This window comes from Ictidomys tridecemlineatus, chromosome 5 (assembly GCF_052094955.1).
Source record: "Ictidomys tridecemlineatus isolate mIctTri1 chromosome 5, mIctTri1.hap1, whole genome shotgun sequence".
Lineage (NCBI taxonomy): Eukaryota > Metazoa > Chordata > Mammalia > Rodentia > Sciuridae > Ictidomys > Ictidomys tridecemlineatus.
Genome location: NC_135481.1, coordinates 104,481,257 through 104,496,862, shown reverse-complemented (window position 1 = coordinate 104,496,862; position 15,606 = coordinate 104,481,257).

Here is a 15,606-nt window from a genome sequence, read left to right as displayed (position 1 = left end):
ATATTGTCTTATGTTCTAGAATAATTTTATTGTTATCATCCTTACATTACACATTCATGGATAAATACTGAGTTTCTCAGTAAATGGTGGTCAATATTCTGCTCCTCATATCAAATTGGTATTAACAAGTGATAAACGTTTTTTGGTGAGGGATAATTAATTGACTTGAGGGAAACGTGAGATAGAACTTAAAATAGAGAATGGAGTAGATTTCATTTTTAAAGCACTAGAGACTGTCCCATTCTATGTGTGGATATTTGAAGACATTTGATGTAACCCTTTTTCATGTACCCCATACCTTAAAAAGTCTTACTTCCTTTTTATTCCTTACAGTCAACTATAAGACAAATTCTGTAATTTTGAACAATATATGCATCAAAAAAGTGCAACAATAAAAATCTTTATTATGTTGTAGCATGAAGAATGAGGATAAAAAAATCTCAATTCACTCATAACTGTACTTCCAGCTGAAGTGCAATAGTAAATCCAGAGATGAAATGAAAGATTAATTCGTGGAGATGGCAGTTTGGCAGACACATATTACTGCCATATTCTTAGTCTTGCAGCACAGTGAGTTGCATGTTTTCCCTCTCGTGTCATTTATTCATATATATCTGCTTTAGTTTCCAGGTATAGAAAAAGTCCCCACCAACTTTACCATATTAGATGGTGCTATTTTGCATTGGATGTAATTATGCATCAATTAGTAAACATTCATATTGATTGGGAATAGAATATATATGGGCCATCATGCAGGGTGTGAGTAGGGATGCTAATGTAACTGGTAGCCAAGCTGAGGGTAAAGAGTGTATCTTCCAAAGCAGTGCTTTGAGTAGCCCTTCATGTCGGTTTGCATGAACTGATTTACAGGAGAGAGTAAAGTTGCTACATTCAGAGGTGGTTACAATTTGGGCAAATAGGCAGGAAAGGGAAAAAGAAAGTGGGACACAATTCTCCATGCCCTACTTCAGGGACTAAACACACACATGGAGTGGATGCAATCAAAGAACAGGAACTGTTTTATTTGAGACTCAATGACACAAGGCTACAATCTCAGCAGTATCACGACTCAAGGAGCAAAATGAGATTTGAGAGGATATTCCTGGGACTTGGAGAATGCTGAGAGACAACACCTGTGGTACTGGTCAGCAAGTGCCAGCAGTGATGATGGGATGCTGGACGTGTGGGTGCAGAAGATGGCACAGTGCTGTGTCAGAGAGTGAGATGTAGTGACAGTTCCGAAATCAGCTTGTGAATCTGAATTATGCACCAAGGTCACTGCCACAACACAGGTGGGGCAGGAGTTTTTGAATATGTAACTAATGAGACCTCATTTGTATTCAGCTGGAGAGGTTTGAGGAAGCAGGCCTTTGCCTTCTCAGGGCTCCAATATAACAGGGATGATAGAGTAATATGCATGCTGATATAACAGAATCTCTGGGCTTGATAGTGTTTGCCTGTGGTCCCAGCTTTGCAGGAGGCTGAGACAGAAGGATCACTTAAGCCCAAGAGCTCCAGACTAGCCTGGGCAACACAGTGAGACACTGTCTCAAAATAAGAAAGAAAAATAAGGTAACAGAATATAAGTGTTCCATGAAAGACATAGACAATGGCTACTCTTGGTTTAGAGAAGAATGGTAATTATGAAAAGAGCTTTGATGAAAGTCTCATTTTTATATGCTGCATAGAATGAATGTCAGAGTATCTCAGAGCCTTGGGGGGTCCTATACACCTTCCTCATCCTCTACAGTCAGGTAACCTCACTCTGCGTTCCTATGGCATCTGTGTGATCATTGCACTCTAACCCTGCTTGACAACTGTGTATTTTTTTGCCTATCTAAACCCAGATGGCAAACTCTGGCTGATAAAGGTTTGTTTCTTTATTTCTGGTGTCTGATTTTTTTTTATGTTGTATATTACATTTTATATTACGTATTATTGATTTAATGGTTGATAATGAATGAGTCCTTATAGTGGAAACCTAAATACACCAATTTTCATAGGCACAAATCTAAAGAGTATCATAGCTGCCCTCCCCCGAAGTTCTGACCGCTTATAGTTGAATTTTGATTTCAGATAGTATTTGATAAAGACTTCCATTTCAAAATTGAATTCCATAGCCTGAAATGCAAGGCCCCCTGAGTCCAATAATTCACCACCTTATCTTCACAATCCAATAAAACTTACTGGCCAAATTTTTGTGTGAACAATTTTGAGATGATGGAAGTCCTAATCTTCTGTACTTATGCATTTCAAAGTTCCCACAAAGGACAGAGGCCTAGTTGGGTAACAGTACACTATAAATTTCTTTTTACTGTTAAGATGCCCCATGATTCTTCTATTTCAATGACCTTAATGCCTGCAATTGGCATCAAATTTTTCATACTACTTCATCATGGATATTCTTTTGCATTCCTATGTAATACGGGACAAAATCTCTCTACAAAGCTATTTGTTCTCCTTTGTTACTTGAAGGCTCTTGCCTGTGTGTACCCCCAATCATAAACTTAACCTTGAGGGTTTGCTAACCTCATGATACCCTACCCCAAGCAATCATTAACCACCTGGATTTGCTAGTCTGGTAGCCTTCTTCCTCATTTATGAGAGTGATAATAGATGTTATTAACTAGACAGGTCTGAACTTGGTGAAAATTGCAGTATGAAAGTCGAGTGATCCATTACAATTACGTTTAATTTTCCTCAATTAGTTAGATACATAGGAAATCGTTTAAAGAGGATCATCATCTTCCAAAAAGGTGTTCTAGCATTTTAGAAGTCTGAAAAACATTTAAGTATTCCTTTTATAGAAGTCCTACTTTTTGTCTTTTATGCCACCCGGATGACAGCTTATGAAAAGTGACTCTGGTCTTGCGCTTTTCTACTGAAGAATTTTAAAGAAATGGTTACAAAGTTAACTATTTTGGGTTTAATAGACTATCCAGTTGATATAAATTTAGTGAACGGATCTAATTTTCTTCCATTTGTGAAAAATGCTAGTGATTTTCTTATCTATTCGCTCATCTCTGTGTGGTTCAACTTTACTTTATGAAGCCTTTTAAATCTTTCTGATGATAAAATAAATTCTAATGATTATTAACAATTTAGTCCACAAGAAAACATATATTTGAATTACAAAATGGCCATGGTATCTTTCTTTCTCTAATTTTAAAACATGACATACTTAATGTATGTCATCCTCAAGTGTCACTCCCAAAGTACTGCCTTGGTGCCCACTCAGGGACAGGAGGGTCTGCTTTAGACAGGACTTTTCATTCTAAACAATGGCATTTATTGCTCTGTACAAGTGGAACCCAGGTGTTCTCCAAGTAGAAGTGATCCTCTCTCTTTGATAAGGTAGATGAAACTATTGCTCTTAGGTTTATAAATTGTGTTCATTTCTTTCATTTGTCCGTATTAATGTCAGGAAGGACCTGTGGAATTTATTGAAATGACCCCTTTGAGCTTTTCAAAGATAAAGCACTCAAAGATGTCAAACTTTGTTTTTGGCTGTTGCTATCTGAATACTGGTGTTGGGAGAGACATTTAAGGGGGTAAAGGGGTAGGAATGATTAAGTAGACTAAAGTCAGGACCCTTCTGAAATAAGTGAAAACAGATGGGACCTATAGCATAGCATTCGTCATGTTAATGTCACTGCTAGACAATGATTTGCTTTTTATCACATAATATTTATTATTGATAACCAGTAAGAGATTTGAGTAACTTAAAGATTCCCAGAAGAGAAAGAAACAAAAAAGATTTTAAAACCCAGTGAAATCCAAAGAAAGTCTGTATTTTATAGAATTTTTGTCAGTGAATATCCTGGTTTCGACAATGTATTTCAGTTGTGTAAGATGTTTTTGGGGGAAGCTGGGTGAATTATTCACAGGAACATTCTATACAAATAGGGCAACTTCAAGTGAGTCTCAACCTATTTCAAAATAAATAGTATTTATAAAAACAAAAAGTATTTAAGCTATCATTATTTGTTTTTTAAATTCTCAGAGAAAAGTAAAGGGATAGTCACTTAATCTTTGAAAACAATGAATAACAAAAGTTGGTAAAAAAAATAACCATGCAGAATATTTTTCTTTCAAATATTTTAACTTTAACAAAGCAGCACTTGCATTTCATTAATTATTACCTCCTGATAAGTAATACCAGATTTGACAAAACTACTAATAAGGAGTTGGTCTTCTTAATTTGAAGCATATTTGAATGTTTTTGATCTTTGCATCATTTTTTTTAGTAGCTTCAGGCATAATTTTGCAGCTGTTTTAAAATTCAACATTTTTACCTGGTGGCAGCAGAGCAGGTCTTTATATTTGCCAAGGTCTTTCTTCAGAACCCTTAATTTGCACTTCTAAAGGATTTGACAAAGGTGACAGGCTTGATGATTAAAATACTTTTGAATAAAGTTTGACAACTGCCAATCTTCACAGTACCAAAATATTTTGTCATAAGTTGTATAGCTTAGTGTGTACCTCACATAGCTGGATCTTTCTTTTATCTGAAATAACTAAAATTTGATACCATCCAACACATCCTCGTGTTTGTCCCGAATTGAGAACCCCTCCTACCTACCATGTCATACAGCAACCTCACGCATAGGTCACACACATGCAAACTTAGACACTGATGCTCACACATCAACATTTTAAGTGTCCTTTATAGTCTGAAGAATTTCCTAGATAAAAAGCTAAATTTAAAAAGTAGAAACTATTATATTTTTTTATATTTGGGATGTTCAAAATGATGTCATGAGATTTGTCCTAGATCATTGTTTATCTTCTTATTGTAAATTATGATTGTCACATCAAGAAATTCAAGAGGGAAAGAAGTATTTTGTTTTGGATTTCTAATTAGCATTTTTGCTTGGTTTTGACTTGCTATCAGGCCTTATCTTTAACATTTGCAAACATTTCTCTTTTCTGTTTTTCTAATTTTTTGTGGGTGTATGTGTGGGATAAAACCAAAGGCCTTGTGCATGCTAAGTATGTACTCAATCAGGGACTAAACCCTCAGTCCCTACATCCACAAATATCTCTTGAACACATAAAATACATTTTTTCTGCAGCTTTTGAAGATGAATGGTCTTTAGCCCCATCTTATTGCACAAAAGAATTCAGATTCTTTATCATATTGCTAAGGAATTAGCTGGAATCCTAACATTTATTTGCTCCCCTGAGAACTATAATGAATCATTTCATATAGAAAAAATATTGACATTACTTTCTGCTTGTTTGTGCCATTCCTATTTTTTAAATGATTCTTTTGATTTAAATTTCTTTATTTTTTATAACCACCCTTATAAGAATTGGTCACTTAAAAGACAGCATAGCTGAAATCCTCCTCTGGGGAATGTGCTTCACCATGAAGCTGTAGGTATGAGGAGCAGCTGATGATGAATGTCTGTGCATTAGAACAATGGGGCCGCTCTTTGGCAACTCAAGCCACAGACCAAACATTCCTAATTAAGATGTTGTCATTTTTACCTAGGAGGAAAGCTTTGGCTAGATTCCAGCATGCCCATAAATAAGAGAGACTGCCAGAAATATGAGAAAGAATAGTTTCAAGCAAAAGTATCCTTACATGATTAAGAACATAATTCAACCTACTACCCAAACTGATTTATGTGTCCATTGTATGGCACTAGTTTGTACTTTAGCCCTTTGCACAGAACACCTCCTGCTGGTCAAATACGAGACAACATTTGTAAAGCTGGAAAGCTTATTCAAACTATAGCTCATTATTTTTCCCACCAATTTCACCCCTTTGGTTATCACAGGCATAGTGACATTCTGCACTTGCCCATCTGGACATATTTTCTTGTCTTTGGCTTCTTTTGGCTGTTGACTTTTGCAGTATGTCTCTGGAAGGCTGCATATCGGCACCAACATATATGCATCTTTTTCATTATTTGACCAGTTCTTTCTTATATGAAAATCATTAATATAAAATATTCAGTGGCATGCCCTGAATTTTTTTTTCTTTTCTAAAACCATAACCACATCATGTTTTAAAATATGCAGAATCCGATGAGTTGACCCATCAACCCTGTATTCAGGGCATTAGAAGAAACATCTGTGCCTCTTTCTTTTACGAGCACAATTCCGTAGATGCCCTAACATGAAAGACAATTCCGAGGGAAATTTGCAGCTGGAGAAAAGGAGTGCTGAATTACTTCAAACCAGAAGTCTTGACCTTGTTCTTTTGAGATCTACATGGAAGCCAGGTTCCCAGTCCTAAATCAGATGAGCCTGATGGCTTCGCTTCGTGCCACGTGCAGAATGGAACATCTGAGTGTTGTACTGTTGCTGCAATTGAAAATTCTATCCTGAAAGAAGACGGGGCCTTTTCTGTAACCACTGTCAGTTAACTGGATGATCCTAATTACTCCTTCACTGATCAGCTGCTAGAAAGGTAATCCCTGTTGGAGCTTTCTCTGTGTTTCTAATAGCAGCGGTCACAGACACTGGGCTGCTTTGGAAAAGTGAAGGGGGAAATCACCAGACTGGGCTCAGAATCTCACAGGCGCAACCGATCTTTGGCGGTGAACATGTCCAGCCCCAAGCATGTCTTTATCTCATCCTTTGAGAGGTTGATAAAATCCTTCAAACCTTTAGGAAGGTCTCAGCTGTTCTATCAGAGGCACATTTCCACACTTAGCTTAGAAGGCAAGGCTAAGCAGCAATAGCTAGACATCTGTGAATGATCCCTGGCTCAGAGGGCAGAGCACCTCAGCTTCACTGCTTCCTTTTTCTTTCTCTGCAGGGGACTCAGTGAAATAGGAAAGCCTTCATTTTTATTAGCACCTCTCTATTTTGCTTTTAAAAAAATATGGTTCCTTTTATGATGCACGGTACTTACTCATTTTAGTTTGCCTCCTGTAAAATGATAAAATACATTAAGTTGCTCTATTCCCTTTGTTGTTTGAGCAATAACATTCCTTAGATTTCATGTGGCAGTTGCTAGGCATTTATGCTAGAGAAGAAAAATATTAATGATAATGAATAAAGAAATAAATCATGGTAGCCACAGCATCTTGGCATTTGTTTTCCTTAAGCTTGAATCTGCAAGTGTTCCAGAAACGGAAGGCTTTCAGAGCTAGAGTTAGGAGCCTACTTTGGCCCCACTGAGTTGGGAAAAGAGCTTAAGGATAAAAGATATAAGTTAGATAGAGCCTGGAGTTTGTTTTTAGAGTCTCAGTCTTGTTGAAGAATTGAAATGTTTTTTATATATACTTCTAAACATCCCACTTCCCAGTGTTCTACCCTGGGAAATCTGCCTAAACGTTTTTGAAAGTTTTCATGATACTTCAAATGTAGAATAAAATATTTCTCTACGTTTATGGAGTCAAGGGCAGAAACACTGTCATTATAACCTTGATTATCAAACAAAAAGTAGGACATGACTTTAACCTAAGAATCCACAGAGTTAGCATCGGCTTCAGTCCATTGTCTGTTATGAAACAAAGAATACCTGAGACTGGATAATTTATAAAAGAAAGAAATTATCTTAGTGCATGGTTGTGGAGGATGAATCACCAAAATGAGGTGTCTATATTTGGTCATCATAACATGCCAGAAAGTGAAAGGCAAATTAGTATGCCTGGAAGAGCCAAAGCACAGGGCAGCCTTGCTTTATAGTAACCTGCTCTCACCAGAATAAACCCACTCCCTCCAAAAAGGCATTATTAATCCCTCATAAGGACCTAATCACCTCCTGAACCCCCACTTCCCAACATTGCCACAGTGGCAGGCTAATTCCAACAAGAAGCTCTTTTCAAGCCCTAGCAAGATTTTTCTGTTCTTTTTATTACACCCTGCTGAAATGATGTGGAAAAGGAAAACTAGAACTGTGTTCCTATTGGAGCACATTTAAATAAATGCTGGGTTAAAACAGAAGATGCATCATTAGAGCAAATGAGGAAGAGATGCAAAGATGTTTTCTCTGAGTTTTTCAAGGTTACACTGGGTCTTATTACAGTATATTATAGTATGTCTTTCCAGCATATATATGTTCATGAGAGAGGATATACTGGAAAGAAATTTTTTTTCAAAAAAGTTTTGAGGAAAATAGCTATTCAAAAGCTTGGATGAACACAAATTAATCCCAGAAGAGCATTTTCATCTTTGCCAAAAAGAGAGGTAATCTCCCAGGTGGCATTTTCTGAGTTTTCACAGCTTTGAAATTCTTTAGGGTTGAAGGGATCTTTGTTTTATTGCAGACAGATGGACTGGGAATGGCTAACGAAATCCATAAAAATCAATAGTGAGCTGAGGCTGATGCTTTCAGCAGTGAAAATATTCTGCCAACGAAAGAAGCTAGAATAAGTCTTTTGCTCACCCAACCTTTGGCTCTAAAAGGTCTTGCTAACAAAGTTCTAAGGGGTGGAGGATAGAGGGAGTCATCGAAGAAGTTCTGAGGAAAAAGAGAAAAGAAGTAGATTAATTGTCCTCCTATAACACAGTTAGGCTGAATGCAACTTACAGCACATTCTAAAAGTAGCTGATTCTAACTAGCATGAGAAGAAGTAAATAATTTAATTAGAAAGGTAGAAAGGACTATGGTTAATTTTTTCCCCCAATTTGACTATGGAATTCGTACTTCGCTATTCTAAATTGACAAATTCAGGGTCTTTGTATTGGCTAGGGATCTATTTTATCCTGGACAAAATCTTTACTTGGGAATGTATACATATATATGTATATATGAATATATACACATATATATCCAGATATATATACATATATAATTACTATTTAATTTATATTTAATATATATATTTAATTTGATAGTAAGCAAACCAATATATCTGACACTTAAGAAAAGACTGACATGCTATTTGTTTGTCCACGTTTAATAAATGTTAACAGAGTATTTTTATGTATATATTCAGCAAGAACATTGGAGTTTGTTTCGGAGTCTCAGTCTTGTTGATCTGTCTTCCAAAGTTTACCTACAGGGAACCCAAAATATTTGAAGGCAGGATTTCCCTGAGTGTTCTAAGCATATATCAAAAAATATTCATGGCAAATACACAAATGACCAGAAAGAATTCAGGGATGGGAATAACAAGACCTGTACACACCACAGAAATGGTCCACCAGCAACCACACCATTGATGCCAAGGGCCATGTGTCCATCCAGATCAGCATGACTGAGGTAGACAAGGTCACTGGCAGGTTTAATGGCCAGTTTAAAACCTACGCTGCGAAGCCATTCTCAGGATGGGTGAGTCAAATGACCTCGTTCTCCGATGGGTCAAGGCAGATGACATGGTCTCAAAGAATTTTTGACTGGGGAGAATTGTGGAAGCAGAATATTTGTTATAAATAGGGAGAAGCAAAAAGAAAAAAAAAGATTGTTTTAAATTTTACCAGTGTTCATATAAACTTATACACATATTTAAATGAAACTATTTTCACTGCTACTGTATCTTTGCCTCTATTCATAGTAATAGGAGTATATACTATATTTAAATATGTATATAAGTACTGATTTATTTCTACATATTTTTCAAGTGAGTTCCTTCTATTATGATTTAAACATAGATTTCATCAAATTTAGAAATATCAGAGTCATGGGCCATGTCAATGAAATCTGAAACTATATAATTAAAAAACTGGATCACATAGTAAAAGTTTGTTCCTAGGCTGCAATAGTTCAGAGACTTTACAGAACTATAATATTAAACTATGTATATTTTAATAATAATTAATGAGCAATAAATTAAATGTTTACAGCTTCATACCTTAAAATAAATGATAAAAATAGTTAGCAAAATCATTCTGACTATCCTTTTTTTATAAACTATGGTAAAACTATTTAGCATCTATTTCCCAAACATATTTAATGGAAAACTATCTTGTACTGATTCGCACTATCATTGCTTTTTGTTAATCTGATGGCCTCTTTGCCGGTCATGGTCATGGTGCATGCATTCTGATGCAAGCTTGACTGTCTCAATTTCTTCTATAACCATCATTCCTACTTGAAGAAGCTAGACATCAGTAGACATTTGTTTCCAAAGGAATTTGCTTTAATTAACAAATGTCCTTAATGCTATCCCTATCAAAGAAGTAACATTATGTCATAGTATGCATATATATGCATAAGTAACATTATGTATATATGCAAATTAGACATCTAGTAAACTCATGATGCCTTATTGAAATGCAACTATTGACAATAATCCATCATTCCAGAAAGGATAAATTAGGGACAAATGCTACACTGGACTGAAAACTGGGCCTCATATGAGCCATGACGGCCTCAGGAGCACCGTGTGTCTTTACCCTATGAGTATAGAATTCAGACTTTAAAGGCTACAGCAGACTGAGAGTCACTCTCATAAAGGACGTCCTTCTCAACCTCATCACTCATAATTCCTTCTAGCAACTTACAATGAATATACATGTGGATGTAGTATTTTTATAATAAAGAAATAAACTAAAGCATGCGGTTCAAATGTGTTTCTATGAAGAAAGAGAAACTGAGAAAACCAATCATAGTTTTAGAAAGCTGGTCAAAAAGCCAAGGTTGGACAACTTTAAAAGCGGTTGTCAATTGCAAAATATCTTTGAGTTTCTTTAATGTTTTCAAACTACTTAGAATTATTGACTTGGTTTGTTCATGTATGTGAACGCTTATTAGGCTAAAACTAATCCACCATAAATTTTTTATGTATTTCTTACATAGATTAATTAATATCAGCCATTCATGTGAGTTTGAATTAGTTTAATCTTCTGTGCTTCTCTTAGAACCTAACTTAACATCAAATGCTGGATGAAGACCCAGAAAAAGATGTCTGAATTAAGTGAGAGGCAAGGTAGTAGTCTTGAAAATTCTGTTCTGAATTCATGTACCCTGAATTCTCTCACTATATCAGAATAACATGCATTTAAAAAATAATAGCTAGTTATTATAAACTTTATATCTGACTGTCAATAGAGACATAAAATAATTTTTATATCCACTGAAAATTTTAGAATTTGACAATATGGTGAATCCATGATGAACTGCTGCCCTAAATTTTTCAAAAGTTCTCTTCAGGGAACAATCTTTTAAATGAATATTCAAATATTCTTGGTACATTACTAAAAGATTTTGTATTTTTCTATTTATTAAGCCAATGGCTGACTCTTCTGGTTCCTCCCATTTGCTCCTGGGGTTATTTGACTCTGACTACTATATAACATATACCTCACGTGTTTTTATAATGCAAATAACTATATAATGCAAGTCAATATTCCATAATGTATTCTGAAGCTATTGTCAAAAATAAAATGTCTGATTGAAGTGTTTGTCTTGGAGATTCTAATTTCTTCACTAAACAAAAAGATAATTGGAATAGTGTAGAAATTGTTAAATGATAAATCATGACAGAACAGGAGATACATTGTAGTCTTTTATAATTTAAGGATATATGATTTGTTCTATATTTCTCTTTCCTAAAGGCAAAAATGGTATCATTTCTTTAGGGGAAAGAGACATGAAGAAAATTTTAAATCGGCTTATTTGTGCCTTCTTCAAAAATCTAGCTGAAAAGAACCCATTTCTCCCAGAAAATCTTGTCTTTCTACTCTGCTACCCACTTGCACCAGTGGTACCTTCTATCACCTAAAAAGGCACATGTAAAAGTATACAATTAGGTGGACCTCTTCATCCTTAATAACTTCCCTTACCCTTTAATAGTTTTTGATTATCGCGTTCATCCCAAGCACCACATATCAATTTTTCCCTAAACAAGAGGGGTTTTCTCTTATTCCTTCCTCCCCGTGCCCTGCATAAATATTCCTATAAAAATGTGACCTACTAATTACGAGTGATTGCTTTTCCCATCCCAGGGTGACTGAGGAATAATTTCAACTAAGTATTCATACACAGGGATGATCAAGTGATTACACTCCAGATTAATCTCTCTGGGCTCAAGTGTTGCCTGGTTGTAGGGGAAAACATGGTGCTGCATATTGTCTATTCTATTCAGCCCAAATAAGAAGACCTTATTTGCTAAACCATTTAAATTCATTCCACACAATTTAATTATGCTTTGCTACAAAACCACCTGTGACCTTGGGTTGAATAATGAAATTCACTCCCCAGTCTCCACTGCAGAGAATAGTTTGTTTGTTAAAATAGTGGAAAATACAAATCTTAAATATTGCTCATGACTGAAGAAGTCATACTCTTTTTTGACTAGTCCTCTTCTAGATTGCTTGCAGGCATTTGGTTGCATTCTGGAAGAGATTTTATATTAGTACCTTCACTGGAAGATTTGAATGAGAATATGAAATGATTCATAGCTGCTTCAGTGGGAAAACAGTTGAAAATGTCCTTTTCTTCCATACTCTGTAAAGCAGAGGATACTTTTAAAATATTAAGTCCTTTATTTTTCTCCCTGAGAACCAAGATGAAAGCATATTCCATATAAACAAATGCTACTATTGTATAAATCTGGCTATTTTTTATTAAATTATTAACTGGAGGTATTGTTTCATTTATAATGAGACTTTGAGAAATCAATCTCCCACTTAGAAAAGTCTCCATAACCAAGGTATAGAACACATATTAGAGAATTTCATTGGGAAGTACATTTTAACAAAACTTTGAATCTACCTTGGTTCTAAGTATTACACCTTCTATAAATCCTGAATACAGCATTTTTCAGCCTTAGACTTAATGATTTTTCCTAGAAACAGTGTTCATGAATTCACCAGGATTCTAATGGTTCATCAACTTGTGGTACACAGGCAACTTCCGACACTGGCAACTGAATAGTTTCATCTATAAAATGCATGCTGACCATTTTTACTGATTGAAATTATTTGCTAAAAATTATTTCTCAGTCACCCTGGGATAAGAGTTTTTTTAGAAATTATTTTTAGAAATTGGTTATGTTTTAATAATATTTTATCCTATCTATTGGTCAAGTGGCAGTTAAGGGTATACTTTTGTTATTGATTTTTGAAAAAAAATCTTGGTCCTAGTTGTTCCTACATTCAATTGAGTAAAGAATATTTTTAAATACATGCAATTTAAAAAATAATTAAACATAGAAAAGCTCAACGTTATTGTTTAAATGGAAGAATTTTCCCTTTTAACAGTACATAAAATAATAGAGTCTTATAACTGATCAAACTGTTCATATTCATGAAATATGCTAAGCCATTTGTTTCTTCTCTGTTAGGCCATCTACCCCTTCCCAAACTTCTATTTTGTTATTATTGCTAAGATTGCTATTTTTTGCATCATCTTTCAGGTCTTTCTGACTACTGCAGTTGCCTTTTTTCCATTTTCTGATCACACATAACATTAGCCATCTCACCTGGAAAGGTTGTGTTTTATATTAGATTTGGCACAATGTGACTTGAAGTCTTCTATTATTCTTATTTCAAGAATCATGGAAATGAGGGGGAAAAGGATCCATAGAGGTCAACTTAGTGCACCTGTTTCATCCTACAGACTATGAAATTGAGACCAAAAATTTTATGATCTTTTTTTCAAAACAAGGAAGGCATTGATTGGACTTTAATGCTTGAGTAGGAGGCAGAGAATCATCAGTGAGGACTAATTACAATATGTATGGAGTATAAATTTTAGTGATGAGTCTGGGACTGTGTGACCACCTGCTTATAGTCCAGGTACCATTCCCAATTCATATATAGTTCCTGCCTGACCTTTTAAGGGTTTGCAGATCAAGAACCCGAGAGAATATTCAGGTATTCTTGAAGAGTGTTCTTTCAAATTATCAAGATTTCTCATGATTTTGAAGGAAGGGTTAATTTCAAATTCTAGGTACTGTGCTTGCCCTAATATCAAGCTATATACTAAATGCATATTAAATGCTTATTTAGTTGAATTAAGCTATCAAAAGAAGTTAAAATGTCTCTATAATGATAGGCATGGCTGCAGTTTTCAATGACAATTTTCCAGCAGACTTATTTCAGTTCTGTCAATCTATCTAGCTCCTGCACTTCATTTTATTTATTTATTTACTTACTTATTTTTACCATCCAAGATGAATGACAGAGAACCAAGAAGCACAGCAAATTAATTCCCAGATTCTAGCCTAAATAAAAACACCAAGACCCTCTGTGGTTGCTCAGAGACATCAGATTCTCTTGATAAGAAAATTGTAACACTGTAACCTACTCAAGCATTAAAGTCCAATCAATGCCTTCCTTGTTTTGAAAAAAAGATCATAAAATTTTTGAAGGAGGCAGAGAATCATCAGTGAGGACTAATTACAATATATTTAAGTAGGACAGCAAAAGACAGTGATTAAAAAAAACAGGGAGAAAAAAAAAACACTGTCCTTGTCATCTGCATAACTCTATTCCTTTTAGAAGGAATTTTTGACAATATGTGTGACTTTCACATTCAGGTACCAAAAAGAACAGGAGAAATCAGTCTCCCCACCCTTCCTCCATCACAGTTAGTTGACTCCCTATTGACTTAACATTACAATGATCTTGACATATCATACATTTGATTCAAATGGGGTACATAATCTTAATCTTATTTTTCCATGTGTACAGATTGCAGGATCACAGTGGTTATACAGCCACGTTTATACATAGGGCCATGTATGTATTGTGCTGCCCTTCCTATCCCCCCTCCCCTCCCCTCTTCCTACCCAATCTACTGTGACACATTTCTCTCTCTCTCTTTTATCTTCCCCCTCACACCATCTTATATGTAATTTTGCATAACAATGAGGGTCTTCTACCATCTTCTGTGCAATTCCCCTTCTCTCTCCCATTCCCATGCACCTGGAGTCCCTATTTAATGGTAATCTTCTTCTCATGCTCTTCCTCCCTGCTCTGTTTTGAGTCACCCCCCCTTATATCAAAGAAGACATTCTGCACTTGATTTTTAGGGATTCACTAGCTTCACTTAGCATAATCTGCTCTAATGCCATCCATTTCCTTTCAAATGTCATGATTTTGTTGTTTTTTAGTGCTGAGTAATATTCCATTGTGTATAAATGCCACATTTTTTTATCCATTCATCTATTGAAGGGCATCTGGGTTGGTTCCACAGTCTAGCTATTGTGAATTGTGCTGCTATGAACATTGATGTAACTGTGTCCTTGTTGTATTCTCTTTTTAGGTCTTTTGGGTATAGTCCAAGAAGGGGAATAGCTGGGTCAAATGGTGGTTCCATTCTCAGCTTTCCAAGGAATCTCCATACTGCTTTCCAAATTGGCTGAACCAATTTGCAGTCCCACCAGCAATGTACAAGTGTAGTCAACCATACATTTCTAAGGAAATTGCCTGGTTTGAAACACTAAATTTGACACTAAAGGTCCTGCAGGAGGAATAGTGTGGAGATCACAAACATGTCATGAATTTTGGAGAGTCTCCTCCACCAACTAGAAAATAACACATCCAACTTTTGGAACTTGTTCAGGTGGAAAAGAAAATCTAAGGTACAAAGACACTAGATAGTAGTTACACGTTAAGCAGTTATCCATATTACTATCTCAGTGATTTTAGTGGTCCATTGTTTTTCTAAGTGGCATTTTAGTGACTATATCTTTTCCCAAGACACAATAGTTTCAATCTTCTAGGAAGGAAGAGAGAGAAAGGTGGGGAGGACAA